At 36.3% G+C, this 13,008-nt stretch overlaps 1 pseudogene; it reads left to right on the forward strand.

Annotated features, from left to right (window-relative positions):
- LOC109335481 overlaps positions 1-9,701 on the forward strand; it is a 12,101-nt pseudogene extending 2,400 nt beyond the window's left edge.

Here is a 13,008-nt window from a genome sequence, read left to right on the forward strand (position 1 = left end):
ACCACTGCCAACAATAACCTTCTGATTTGAATTACTCAAAGGAAAATAAGACGAGAGATTACCTCGCGATGCTGCCGTGTGAGATGTTGCACCAGTATCCATGTACCACTGATTGTCAGGAGTGTGTAGAGACATGGTGTGCATAGCCGCCTCAATGTCTGTCGGTGTCTGAGATGATGTAGTGGCTGCGTATGCCTGAGGATGTTGTCCTAAAATTCCTGGCTGCTTCGGGGGACCGGTAGGACGTGTCCACTGAGACGTGGGATACAGACACGGTGGCAAAGCCCATGGTGGTGGAGCCCAACCCCATGGCTGCCAGGCTGGGTACTGTTGTTGCTGCTGCCAAGGAGGAGAGGACCATGATGGAGGAGCATTGGGAGCTCCAGACTAAGGTCCACTACGGTTACCACACCCTCCTCCGCGGCCTTGCCTCCCACGAGAACGAGAGCGGTTGTCAGGACGACGGTTGCCACGGTGAGAGATGTCTTCAGAAGGTCGCTGCTGAGTGGTGTGCATAGCCGCATGAGAGCCTGTGCTTGCCATTTTAGCCATACCGGCTTCTTCCAAAGTGAGCATGGAGCGAGCCTGATAAAATGTAGGAAGAAGATTACTCTGGCGAATCAAGGTGGCAACACTACGATATGCTTGTGGAAGGCCTGATATCAGCTGAAGAACCAGACGATGATTGTTAACAGGAGAGCCAACATTTCTCAACTGGTCAGAGAGCATCTTAAGACGCTGACAGTAAGCAGAGACGTTGGGAAAATCTTCCATGCGGGTGTTGGAGAATTCTTGCTCAAGAGTGACAGCACGAGCATTTTGATTATCCTGAAAAATATCTGTCAAAAGATTCCATGCCTCCATGGCAGTGGAATTAGGTTCCAGAATAGTTGTCAACAGATCGGTAGAAATAGTAGAATAAATCCATTGAAGAACGGTTGCATCAAGAGTGACCCATTGTTCATGGTCGGCGTCGGTAGGAGTTGGTGGTTCTTTTCCGGGAGATGGAATGATGTGATGTAGGACTTGATGTGAGCGAGCATGAAGGCGGAAAAGCTCAGCCCAAGTACCATATTGATCTTTCTCCATCTCAAGAATAATAGGAATGTGATTCCTAATATTGGAGCGTGTTAACTGTGTGCTGGCTGGAATGACTAGTAGCAGCGTTAGTTGTACGTTCTGAATCAGACATGGTTGCAGAGAAAAGATAGAGAGTGGTGTCAGAGTCTTGAAATGGAGGCGGAAATGTGATCACGAACAGAGAATGGTGGTGTGGTGTGCGACGGCGGCGGCACGATACGAAAGAGGACGAGGAATACTGTAGTTCTCGTGATTGGCGGCGGCGGTGAGCAACACGGTAACAATGGTGCTTCAAGGAAGAAGAAAAAAGAAAAAATTAATTTAGAGAGAGGGATCGGTAAAGGCTGACCATGTAAGATAATGGAATCGTTGAGATTTTATTCATATCAAATAGGTATAAATATACAAGATTGTGAGAGGTTAATAATGACTAATTACAACCTAATAATAACTGATTACAACAAATAATGACTAATGATGACTGATTATTATGTGAATCGTAACATAATAATATCGTATCAGAATATTCTAATATTCTATTAGAATATTCTATCATTAATTTGAGATATGTTTGATGAAATGTTCTTAACAAGTGGTTGTTTTAGATTTTTGTTAGTGATTTGTTGGATTGGTTAATGGAAAAGATGCACACTTTCCACTTGCTTTGTTGGTGTAAATAAACTGAGGAGTTGTCATTTGTCAAAAAGATAGGGCACTTTTGGAAAATACTCTTTCATATATATGGTTCATGCCTTCATGGTATAGGTAGAGTTCTGTTTTAGCTTAATAGTTGAATAAGGTTAATTTGATTCGACATTGCTGTCTTCACATGACTATTTTACTTGAATTTCTGAATCAGAAGGTCTTTCTCCTTCAATGGTCTTTGACTTGTTTTGCATGCACCATTTCTCTAAAATGCTGGGACCCGAGCCACCATTTATTGAGGATCATTGTACATTAATAACCTCTTTGTAATTTTTGTACTAGACCTGTTTTACCTGGAAGTGAACTTCATCTTCATTTCATCAAAATTTATATATATAAATATCGTCACCTTTAGCGCAAGAATCAAATATGCTTATGTATTAGAATCATTAATCATGATATGTGTTTTGGCATGAAGAGAAACTTGTGGTACTCCAGTTAGAACATTTCTTGATCTACTATGCATTGTTGTCTATCTAATTGCTTATTTTCCCCCAATGAATACACTCATATTAGACTAAACACGGGACTATCTTATAATATTAAGTCCATTCCTCACTATATCTTTCAAAATTCTTTTGTTGTTTGTGCAATATTAATTTGTTTTATGGGTTCACTTAAGCAGGTCAAACAGATAAAACTTCAGTGAAATGTCTAATCAACAGCATTTCTCGATTTATTCATTTAGCTTCTTGCCGAACAGTTAAACCGGTACCCTTTCAGAAGATCTGTAATAATATGGTTGGAGTATTAAAGCCTTTGAAACCAGTGCTTGATGACTTAATGGATTACGAAATCCCTTTATCTGAAAACATGTCTAAAGAGTGTCAAGAATTAGATATGCAGGTTAACAAAGCTTGAGATTTCTTTGAAAAATGGGGTCCAAAGATGTGCAAGATTCACAGTGTAAGTAGTTACTTATATTCTTATAGTCAAATTAATACCAATATCCAACAATTATTCTAACTTGTTTAAGATCATTTCTTTTGATAGTTGAAAAAAACATTAACCACCAATACCTCCACTATTTCTTTCTTCATAGGGTGAGGGTGACTGCAACCTCAACTCTTAACTGTTTTGTGTGGATTATTCTGCTTTCAGGTTCTCCAAAGTGGGACATTGTTGATCAAGTTACAGTGCACTTCACTGGATATTTGTCACTTGATAGTTAAATCCTTACAGTCACCCACACCTGCTTCTGTTTTGTCTAATCTTCAGGTAAGTTCAAACCGGAAACTAAATCCTCTATAGAAGATTCCTGTATTTGGCAGGAATAGCTGATGGCAGTTTTTTTGGGTGTATTGTTAATCAATATAAGTATGAGACTAATTTCTAGCAACTTCTTCAGAACTATATTCAGGAAATTCAGTGTCTCAAGAAGGAATCAGCAATAGTCTATATAGAAGAAGCACTGAGAAACCAAAGAAATAATATTAAACCTTGCAATGAACATCTAAAGGAAATTATCGAGTTACTTAAATTGACATCAAACCAGGAGCTCTTGAAAGAAAGTATTGCTGTAGAAAAGGAAAGGTTGAATGCTGAAGTCAAAAAATTAAAACCGAACTTGGAAGAAGTTAATGAAATTGTGAACCTTGTTCGCAATTTACGTGATTACATGATGAAAACTGAGTGCACTGAAGTCAAAAGTAGTGATTCAATCCCTTCATACTTCCGCTGTCCTTTATCATTAGAACTCATGTTGGATCCTGTTGTCGTGGCTTCAGGTCAAACATACGAGAGGCAATCCATCCGAAAGTGGCTAGATCGTGGGCTGCTGTTTGTCCCAAGACTCGTCAGAAACTTACTCATACAAATCTCATTCCCAATTATACTGTCAAAGCTATGATAGTGAATTGGTGTGAGGAAAATGATGTCAACTTTTCCAGTAACTCTGAGCACAATCATTCTGCCCCTATTGCCTTCTCCTCAGATGATTCATTATCTCAAGGTTTAGCTCATGCATGTGGTGTTGGGTCTTTACCTAGTAGCAATTCCATTTCAAGATCATCTCTTCAAACTGGAAATACATTTGATAAGCAAAAGGATGATAACTCATATAGATTAAGTGAAGAACACAATGGATGCCGAAGTGGAGCAGCAGAGAAGTTTGAGCAGCATTCCCCATATATTCACAGCAGAAGTGAATTCTTTTCAAGTACAATTTCTAGTACCGACTGTTTACTTCCAGTTTCAAAAGAGGTGTCATGGATATCCAATCAGCATTCATGTGCGAGGGCGATTTCTAGAGAAGTCACAAATGTGTCTGTCGCTTTGCCTGTTAAGAAACAATCAGGGATTTCGCCTTGGTTATCTGGAAAGCAATTTGAATGCCCTGGCTCGAAAATTGGAGGATTAATGGAGAATGGAAATAATAATAGCAGTCATACCAATAATAGTCATTTAAGTGTTGATTCCCGTCATGTTTCCACCTCCGGATCGGATGAATTGACCGCTGCTTCTCATGTCAATACATTGATTCAAGACCTTCACGGACAATCAAAAAAAGTGCAAACTACTGCTGCAGAAGAATTGAAGCTGCTTACAAAGCATAACATGGAAAACCGTCTCATTGTAGGGCAGTGTGGGGCTGTCGTGCCTTTACTTTCGCTGCTGTATTCAGAAGTGAAGATAACACAAGAGCATGCTGTGACAGCTCTGCTAAATTTGTAGATTAATGAAGACAACAAGACCTTGATTATGGAAGCAGGAGCCATAGATCCACTTATCCATGTTTTGAAGACAGGAAATGATGGTGCCAAGGAAAACTCTGCAGCAGCTCTATTCAGCCTTTATGTGATAGAAAACAATAAGGCAAAAATTGGCCGATCTGGTGCAGTTAAAGCTTTGGTGGATCTTCTTGCATCAGGAACTCTTAGAGGAAAGAAGGACGCTGCTACTACTTTATATAACCTGTCAATATTTCATGAAAATAAAGCTCGTATAGTTCAAGCGGGAGCTGTGAAATTTCTTGTTCAGATGATGGAACGTGCTGATGGAATGGTTGACAAGGCTATTGCTCTTCTGTCAAACCTGTCAACAATTTCAGAGGGCTGGTTAGAAACTGCAAGGGAAGGGGGCATCCCCTTACTAGTTGAAATCCTTGAATCAGGGTCGCAGATGGGAAAGGAAAATTCTGCTTCCATTCTCTTGCAACTATGCCTTCATAGTTCCAAGTTTTGCACTCTAGTTTTGCAAGAAGGAGCTGTCCCTCCCCTGGTTGCATTGTCTCAATCTGGTACGCCGAGAGCAAAGGAAAAGGTATGGAGGTTATCATTATCTGCCTTTGTCATCATTTTCAGTGGTTAACATTTCTCTCATGTGCTATTATACTACATACTAGCTGTTTTGCTGCATTTGGATAGGTAAACAGTAAACTAGTGTTGAAACCTTGAGGGTCAATCTTTATGATGCAACCATTTTGTCGAAATCTTGGTTTCCAATATATGCTCGACATTTGGTTTTTAGGATTACTAAAAATGTCCGGTATAGTTGATAACTGAGTTCCTTAAGTATGCAGTCAGGAGTGCAAAACTTGGACGGTCTACACCTCCCAATGCCCAAAGGCCCCAATTCTCTCTACAAATGATAAGATACCTCAACCTCTCTCCCTCTTCCTATCTAAAGCAACATGCCTTATTTCCATCACACTAACTAGGACAAACAAATTATAACTACTTCTCTAAGGGTTAGTTTGAGAGTTGGATTTTGGAGAGGAAGGAAGGGAAAGGGAAGGCTTGGGAGCTATGAAATACGTTTGTGAGAAGACTCCCAAGCCTTCCCTTTCCCTTCCTTCCCCTCTAAAATCCAACTCCCAAACTAACCCTAGATGGTTAACCTATCAGAAACATTGACCCTTGTTTGGAGCTTTGTTTAAAGATATTTTCCCTTTGGTCTTAACATGGAATTTCTTTTTAAAATTAGGAACTTATGAAAGGTGGTTGATGATAGAAGAATACAAGGATGTTGCTTGATGGAATTTGTTGTTATTTTTACTTGTTAGAAACTGATGGAAGATCTCATAAACACATTAAGTAAGAATGCTGACATGTTGTACACATCCATTCATGCAGGCACAACAGCTCCTCAGCCATTTTCGGAATCAGCCAGAAGGAGCAACTGGGAAGGGAAAATCATGAAGATAGACAATTTTGGTTATTTCATAGCCCTTTTTTCTTGCATTAGTAGTAACTTGTAGCATTCATATTTCTCCATGTTCCATTGCTGCCATGTTGAGGACTTTAGGTCTCCTTTCATTGCATTCTTTTCATTTTTACATGTTACCAATTATGAAGCTTTCATTTTTCTCCTACTTCCACTTTGTCTCATTTCTCCCCCTAACTATTTTCTATTTTGATAGTCTACTTTCTGAAAATAGTCCTCCCTCCCAAGTCAGTGTTATACATATTTGTACATATATACTAGGGAATCTTGTGGTCTACTATAAATTATTGTAACACTGTTCTATGAGTTGTCTCATTCAACCTTGTATATAAATCTATACTTCATAGGAACAAGGATCCTCACTTCTTTCTAGTACTAGGGAGAATCCTACCTTTTTGCATACCTTGTACTGTCCATAGGTTGTGTTGAGAAATGCCAAATATGTTGGAATGAAATCTTTTATGATATGTCATTGTCTTGTCTCTTTCATAATGGAGACTAGCCAGCAACTAGAGCACCACGGTTCTAGTATTCTACACTTAGACAATAATATCATTATGCTTCTTTCTCTTTTACCTTTATTTTTATTTTTTGAGGGCATAGGTACCAAAAAATGTATTGTGTTCATTTATTGGATACTTTTTATTTTGAATTTTACTAAAATTTGTTTTCTAACATAATAAGGATTTCAAGAATAAGAAATGTAGAGTATACCAAACTTAATGAATAAATGGAAACAAATAACACAGAGAAAAGGATATATATCGTTTATTAAGTTACTATTTATTATTAATAAAATAAAATAGATTTAAATTTATAAAAAAGAGGATTAAATTTGTTTTTAGTGGTTGTAATTTGTAAATATAACTTTTTTAGAATTTAGTCATTGAAACGGTCTTTCCTCTTGTAAAGGGAAGATTGTATATATCCTAGATCACACTAAGTATGAAACTCGTGTGTGTTGGGAATTTATATTAAAATTTTATTTGATTTTAGTCCTTAAAAAATATATAAATAATGTGAAGAACAATACTGGCCCTGTTATGACAAAAAATAAAAGTGATTTGGCTGATGGTACTTCATCTACTATTGGTGTGAGGAAAATGATGTCAACTTTTCCAGTAACTCTGAGCACAATCATTCTGCCCCTATTGCCTTCTCCTCAGATGATTCATTATCTCAAGGTTTAGCTCATGCATGTGGTGTTGGGTCTTTACCTAGTAGCAATTCCATTTCAAGATCATCTCTTCAAACTGGAAATACATTTGATAAGCAAAAGGATGATAACTCATATAGATTAAGTGAAGAACACAATGGATGCCGAAGTGGAGCAGCAGAGAAGTTTGAGCAGCATTCCCCATATATTCACAGCAGAAGTGAATTCTTTTCAAGTACAATTTCTAGTACCGACTGTTTACTTCCAGTTTCAAAAGAGGTGTCATGGATATCCAATCAGCATTCATGTGCGAGGGCGATTTCTAGAGAAGTCACAAATGTGTCTGTCGCTTTGCCTGTTAAGAAACAATCAGGGATTTCGCCTTGGTTATCTGGAAAGCAATTTGAATGCCCTGGCTCGAAAATTGGAGGATTAATGGAGAATGGAAATAATAATAGCAGTCATACCAATAATAGTCATTTAAGTGTTGATTCCCGTCATGTTTCCACCTCCGGATCGGATGAATTGACCGCTGCTTCTCATGTCAATACATTGATTCAAGACCTTCACGGACAATCAAAAAAAGTGCAAACTACTGCTGCAGAAGAATTGAAGCTGCTTACAAAGCATAACATGGAAAACCGTCTCATTGTAGGGCAGTGTGGGGCTGTCGTGCCTTTACTTTCGCTGCTGTATTCAGAAGTGAAGATAACACAAGAGCATGCTGTGACAGCTCTGCTAAATTTGTAGATTAATGAAGACAACAAGACCTTGATTATGGAAGCAGGAGCCATAGATCCACTTATCCATGTTTTGAAGACAGGAAATGATGGTGCCAAGGAAAACTCTGCAGCAGCTCTATTCAGCCTTTATGTGATAGAAAACAATAAGGCAAAAATTGGCCGATCTGGTGCAGTTAAAGCTTTGGTGGATCTTCTTGCATCAGGAACTCTTAGAGGAAAGAAGGACGCTGCTACTACTTTATATAACCTGTCAATATTTCATGAAAATAAAGCTCGTATAGTTCAAGCGGGAGCTGTGAAATTTCTTGTTCAGATGATGGAACGTGCTGATGGAATGGTTGACAAGGCTATTGCTCTTCTGTCAAACCTGTCAACAATTTCAGAGGGCTGGTTAGAAACTGCAAGGGAAGGGGGCATCCCCTTACTAGTTGAAATCCTTGAATCAGGGTCGCAGATGGGAAAGGAAAATTCTGCTTCCATTCTCTTGCAACTATGCCTTCATAGTTCCAAGTTTTGCACTCTAGTTTTGCAAGAAGGAGCTGTCCCTCCCCTGGTTGCATTGTCTCAATCTGGTACGCCGAGAGCAAAGGAAAAGGTATGGAGGTTATCATTATCTGCCTTTGTCATCATTTTCAGTGGTTAACATTTCTCTCATGTGCTATTATACTACATACTAGCTGTTTTGCTGCATTTGGATAGGTAAACAGTAAACTAGTGTTGAAACCTTGAGGGTCAATCTTTATGATGCAACCATTTTGTCGAAATCTTGGTTTCCAATATATGCTCGACATTTGGTTTTTAGGATTACTAAAAATGTCCGGTATAGTTGATAACTGAGTTCCTTAAGTATGCAGTCAGGAGTGCAAAACTTGGACGGTCTACACCTCCCAATGCCCAAAGGCCCCAATTCTCTCTACAAATGATAAGATACCTCAACCTCTCTCCCTCTTCCTATCTAAAGCAACATGCCTTATTTCCATCACACTAACTAGGACAAACAAATTATAACTACTTCTCTAAGGGTTAGTTTGAGAGTTGGATTTTGGAGAGGAAGGAAGGGAAAGGGAAGGCTTGGGAGCTATGAAATACGTTTGTGAGAAGACTCCCAAGCCTTCCCTTTCCCTTCCTTCCCCTCTAAAATCCAACTCCCAAACTAACCCTAGATGGTTAACCTATCAGAAACATTGACCCTTGTTTGGAGCTTTGTTTAAAGATATTTTCCCTTTGGTCTTAACATGGAATTTCTTTTTAAAATTAGGAACTTATGAAAGGTGGTTGATGATAGAAGAATACAAGGATGTTGCTTGATGGAATTTGTTGTTATTTTTACTTGTTAGAAACTGATGGAAGATCTCATAAACACATTAAGTAAGAATGCTGACATGTTGTACACATCCATTCATGCAGGCACAACAGCTCCTCAGCCATTTTCGGAATCAGCCAGAAGGAGCAACTGGGAAGGGAAAATCATGAAGATAGACAATTTTGGTTATTTCATAGCCCTTTTTTCTTGCATTAGTAGTAACTTGTAGCATTCATATTTCTCCATGTTCCATTGCTGCCATGTTGAGGACTTTAGGTCTCCTTTCATTGCATTCTTTTCATTTTTACATGTTACCAATTATGAAGCTTTCATTTTTCTCCTACTTCCACTTTGTCTCATTTCTCCCCCTAACTATTTTCTATTTTGATAGTCTACTTTCTGAAAATAGTCCTCCCTCCCAAGTCAGTGTTATACATATTTGTACATATATACTAGGGAATCTTGTGGTCTACTATAAATTATTGTAACACTGTTCTATGAGTTGTCTCATTCAACCTTGTATATAAATCTATACTTCATAGGAACAAGGATCCTCACTTCTTTCTAGTACTAGGGAGAATCCTACCTTTTTGCATACCTTGTACTGTCCATAGGTTGTGTTGAGAAATGCCAAATATGTTGGAATGAAATCTTTTATGATATGTCATTGTCTTGTCTCTTTCATAATGGAGACTAGCCAGCAACTAGAGCACCACGGTTCTAGTATTCTACACTTAGACAATAATATCATTATGCTTCTTTCTCTTTTACCTTTATTTTTATTTTTTGAGGGCATAGGTACCAAAAAATGTATTGTGTTCATTTATTGGATACTTTTTATTTTGAATTTTACTAAAATTTGTTTTCTAACATAATAAGGATTTCAAGAATAAGAAATGTAGAGTATACCAAACTTAATGAATAAATGGAAACAAATAACACAGAGAAAAGGATATATATCGTTTATTAAGTTACTATTTATTATTAATAAAATAAAATAGATTTAAATTTATAAAAAAGAGGATTAAATTTGTTTTTAGTGGTTGTAATTTGTAAATATAACTTTTTTAGAATTTAGTCATTGAAACGGTCTTTCCTCTTGTAAAGGGAAGATTGTATATATCCTAGATCACACTAAGTATGAAACTCGTGTGTGTTGGGAATTTATATTAAAATTTTATTTGATTTTAGTCCTTAAAAAATATATAAATAATGTGAAGAACAATACTGGCCCTGTTATGACAAAAAATAAAAGTGATTTGGCTGATGGTACTTCATCTACTCTGAGCGTTTCTCGGACATGATTTTAGTATATATATATATATATATACAGAGGAGAGATCTGTTTACAACCAAGTTAAGTTACATTTAATCTCAGTAATTCATTTTCTTAAATCCAACGGACCAAATAAGTGGTTGCAATAAATTATTTAATATTTCTCCTTTTCCCTCTCATCATTTATTGTACTCACCCAGTCACCCATTTGAATGGAAATGGATCCTTACTGTTGTTACAAGAAATGAGAGTAATTATATAAAAATAGAGAAAAAGATGTATGTATTGAGAGTATAAGAGTTTTTTTTGCATTATTAGTGTATCATTCACCAGTAATTTTCAATCATCATTAACTCTTAAAAAAAATAATACAAATAATAAATGATGTAATAACCGCCTATAAATCTTTATATTGTTAACTTATATATATTAAACTCATAATTTGGCGCTTGAAGATGAAAATATCAGTTTGAGAGCAAAGATCCAATAAATTGGCTTTAGATTAGAGAACCGTGGGATAAGAATTGAATGCCCTTAAAAGTTAGAATTGTACTCCTTTCAGACCTTAATTAACTGGCACTTATTGTAAGCAGTAACAAGTTTTAAAGACAAATAACAACATAGTAACTAGTCCTCTTTCTGTTCATTGTTTAAACAATCACGCTTTCAATGCCACAACCTGTTGGTTTTAGCAGTAAAATGGTTCAGTACAATAGTAAATAATGGTTGTTCACCATACCTATAAAGGAAGAGTATAAATAGTAGCCTCAAACTTCATATTGATTTACCAACCTTTTTATTTTTTTAGTTTTCTTCTTCTTTCCATTGAATTCTCTTGAGAAATTATTATTAGGGAAATATTAATTATATTAGTAGACTGGGTAATGAGTATTGGTTAAAGAAACTTTTAATTGGATAATGCTGATTTTAAATAAATTAAAAGTTCAAAATATGTAATTTTAATATATTGCTTTTACTTTTGGATTTCTTAATCAATACTCTTAGGGCACTCCTTAAGTGGACTCGTATTGTTAAAATTACTTAAGTCAATTTCTTTTTTATTTCTTCCAATTCATTAAATTTTTAAATGGTTGCAATATTTTTATAGTTAGATACAAGTTATTTTATATTGTTGTTAAAAAACACATTAGAAATCAAATGCATGTGATGTAAGTCCTACCTTGAGGAGGAGGAATGTGCAAAGTAAAAAATTACAGTAGAAGATAAAATTTGTTAGTTAAGATGTGATGCGAGATGACTATGAAGGGCTTCACATTAGGAGACGCCTATTAGGAATTAATTAGGCGTAGTATCGGTGAAGAATGTGCAAAATCTAAATATATAAATAGATTAACTCATAATTCTAATATTTTAATTTAAGGTTTTGTATTATGATGTTATGTTCAATTCGTTACTCCTCATGTGGTTTAAGTTAGAGAATGAAATCCCTTAATATATGATCTTATGACTATCAATTATGTGATAAGTTGTCAATCTCTATAATTAAGTCATTACTATAATTATACTATATCATGTAATCAATAATATTTGTAATTGTAATTATTATAGGATTATTGTCATGATGACTAGCATGATTATAGGATTAGAATCACTAGTCATTGTTGTATATATACTCATGTATTCATTTATGAAAATGATCACCTGATCATACTTTCTAACTTGGTATTAGAGTATTTAAATCTTGATCCAAAACAAATCATGTCATTGGCTGCCAACTCAAATCACAAAAATGATCTACCATCCACTGCATCTGTCAAATTGGACAGAGACAACTATCCACTATGAAAATCACTAGTGTTGCCTATAACCAGAAGTGTCAGGATAGATGGTTACATGTTAGGAAACAAGGAGTGTCCTGGAGAATTCATCATTGTTGCATATTAAAGCAAAAGGTCCAATCCTGATTTTTGAAAATTAACAAGCATATGATCAACAACTCCTTGGTTGGTTGATGAACTCAATGACTACTGACATAACAACACAATTATTGCATTGTGAAATCTCAAAACAACTTTAGATGAAGCTTAAAGTCTAGTTGGTACTCATACAAGGTCACAAATTACTTATCTCAAATATGAATTCCTTAGCACCAGAAAAAGAGGAATGTAAATGGAAGATTACCTGATCAAAATGAAGAATTTGGCTGATAAGCTAAAGCTTGCAGGTAATCCAATCTCAAATTCTGATCTCATCATCCCGACTCTAAATGGATTGGATTCTAAATATAATTTTGTAGTTGTCAAACTATCTGACCAAACTATACTCAGTTGGGTCGATGTACAAGCTCAATTGCCAACCTTTGAAAATAGAATTGAGCAACTATACAACCTCACCCTCAATGCAATAATATATGTTGCTAACAAAACTGACTACAAAGGTAACAAGTTTACCTCAAACAACAACTAGAAAGGTTCAAACTTTAGAGGTTGGAGATGAGGCAGAGAAAGATATAGAACATCCAAGTCAACATGTCAGGTTTGTAGTAAAATTGGACATACAACAATGCAATGCTACTACAGGTTTGATAAAGTCTACTCAAGCTCTAATCATTCAACAATGA

The sequence above is a fragment of the Lupinus angustifolius genome, chromosome LG20, assembly GCF_001865875.1.
Source record: "Lupinus angustifolius cultivar Tanjil chromosome LG20, LupAngTanjil_v1.0, whole genome shotgun sequence".
Classification (NCBI taxonomy): Eukaryota; Viridiplantae; Streptophyta; class Magnoliopsida; order Fabales; family Fabaceae; genus Lupinus; species Lupinus angustifolius.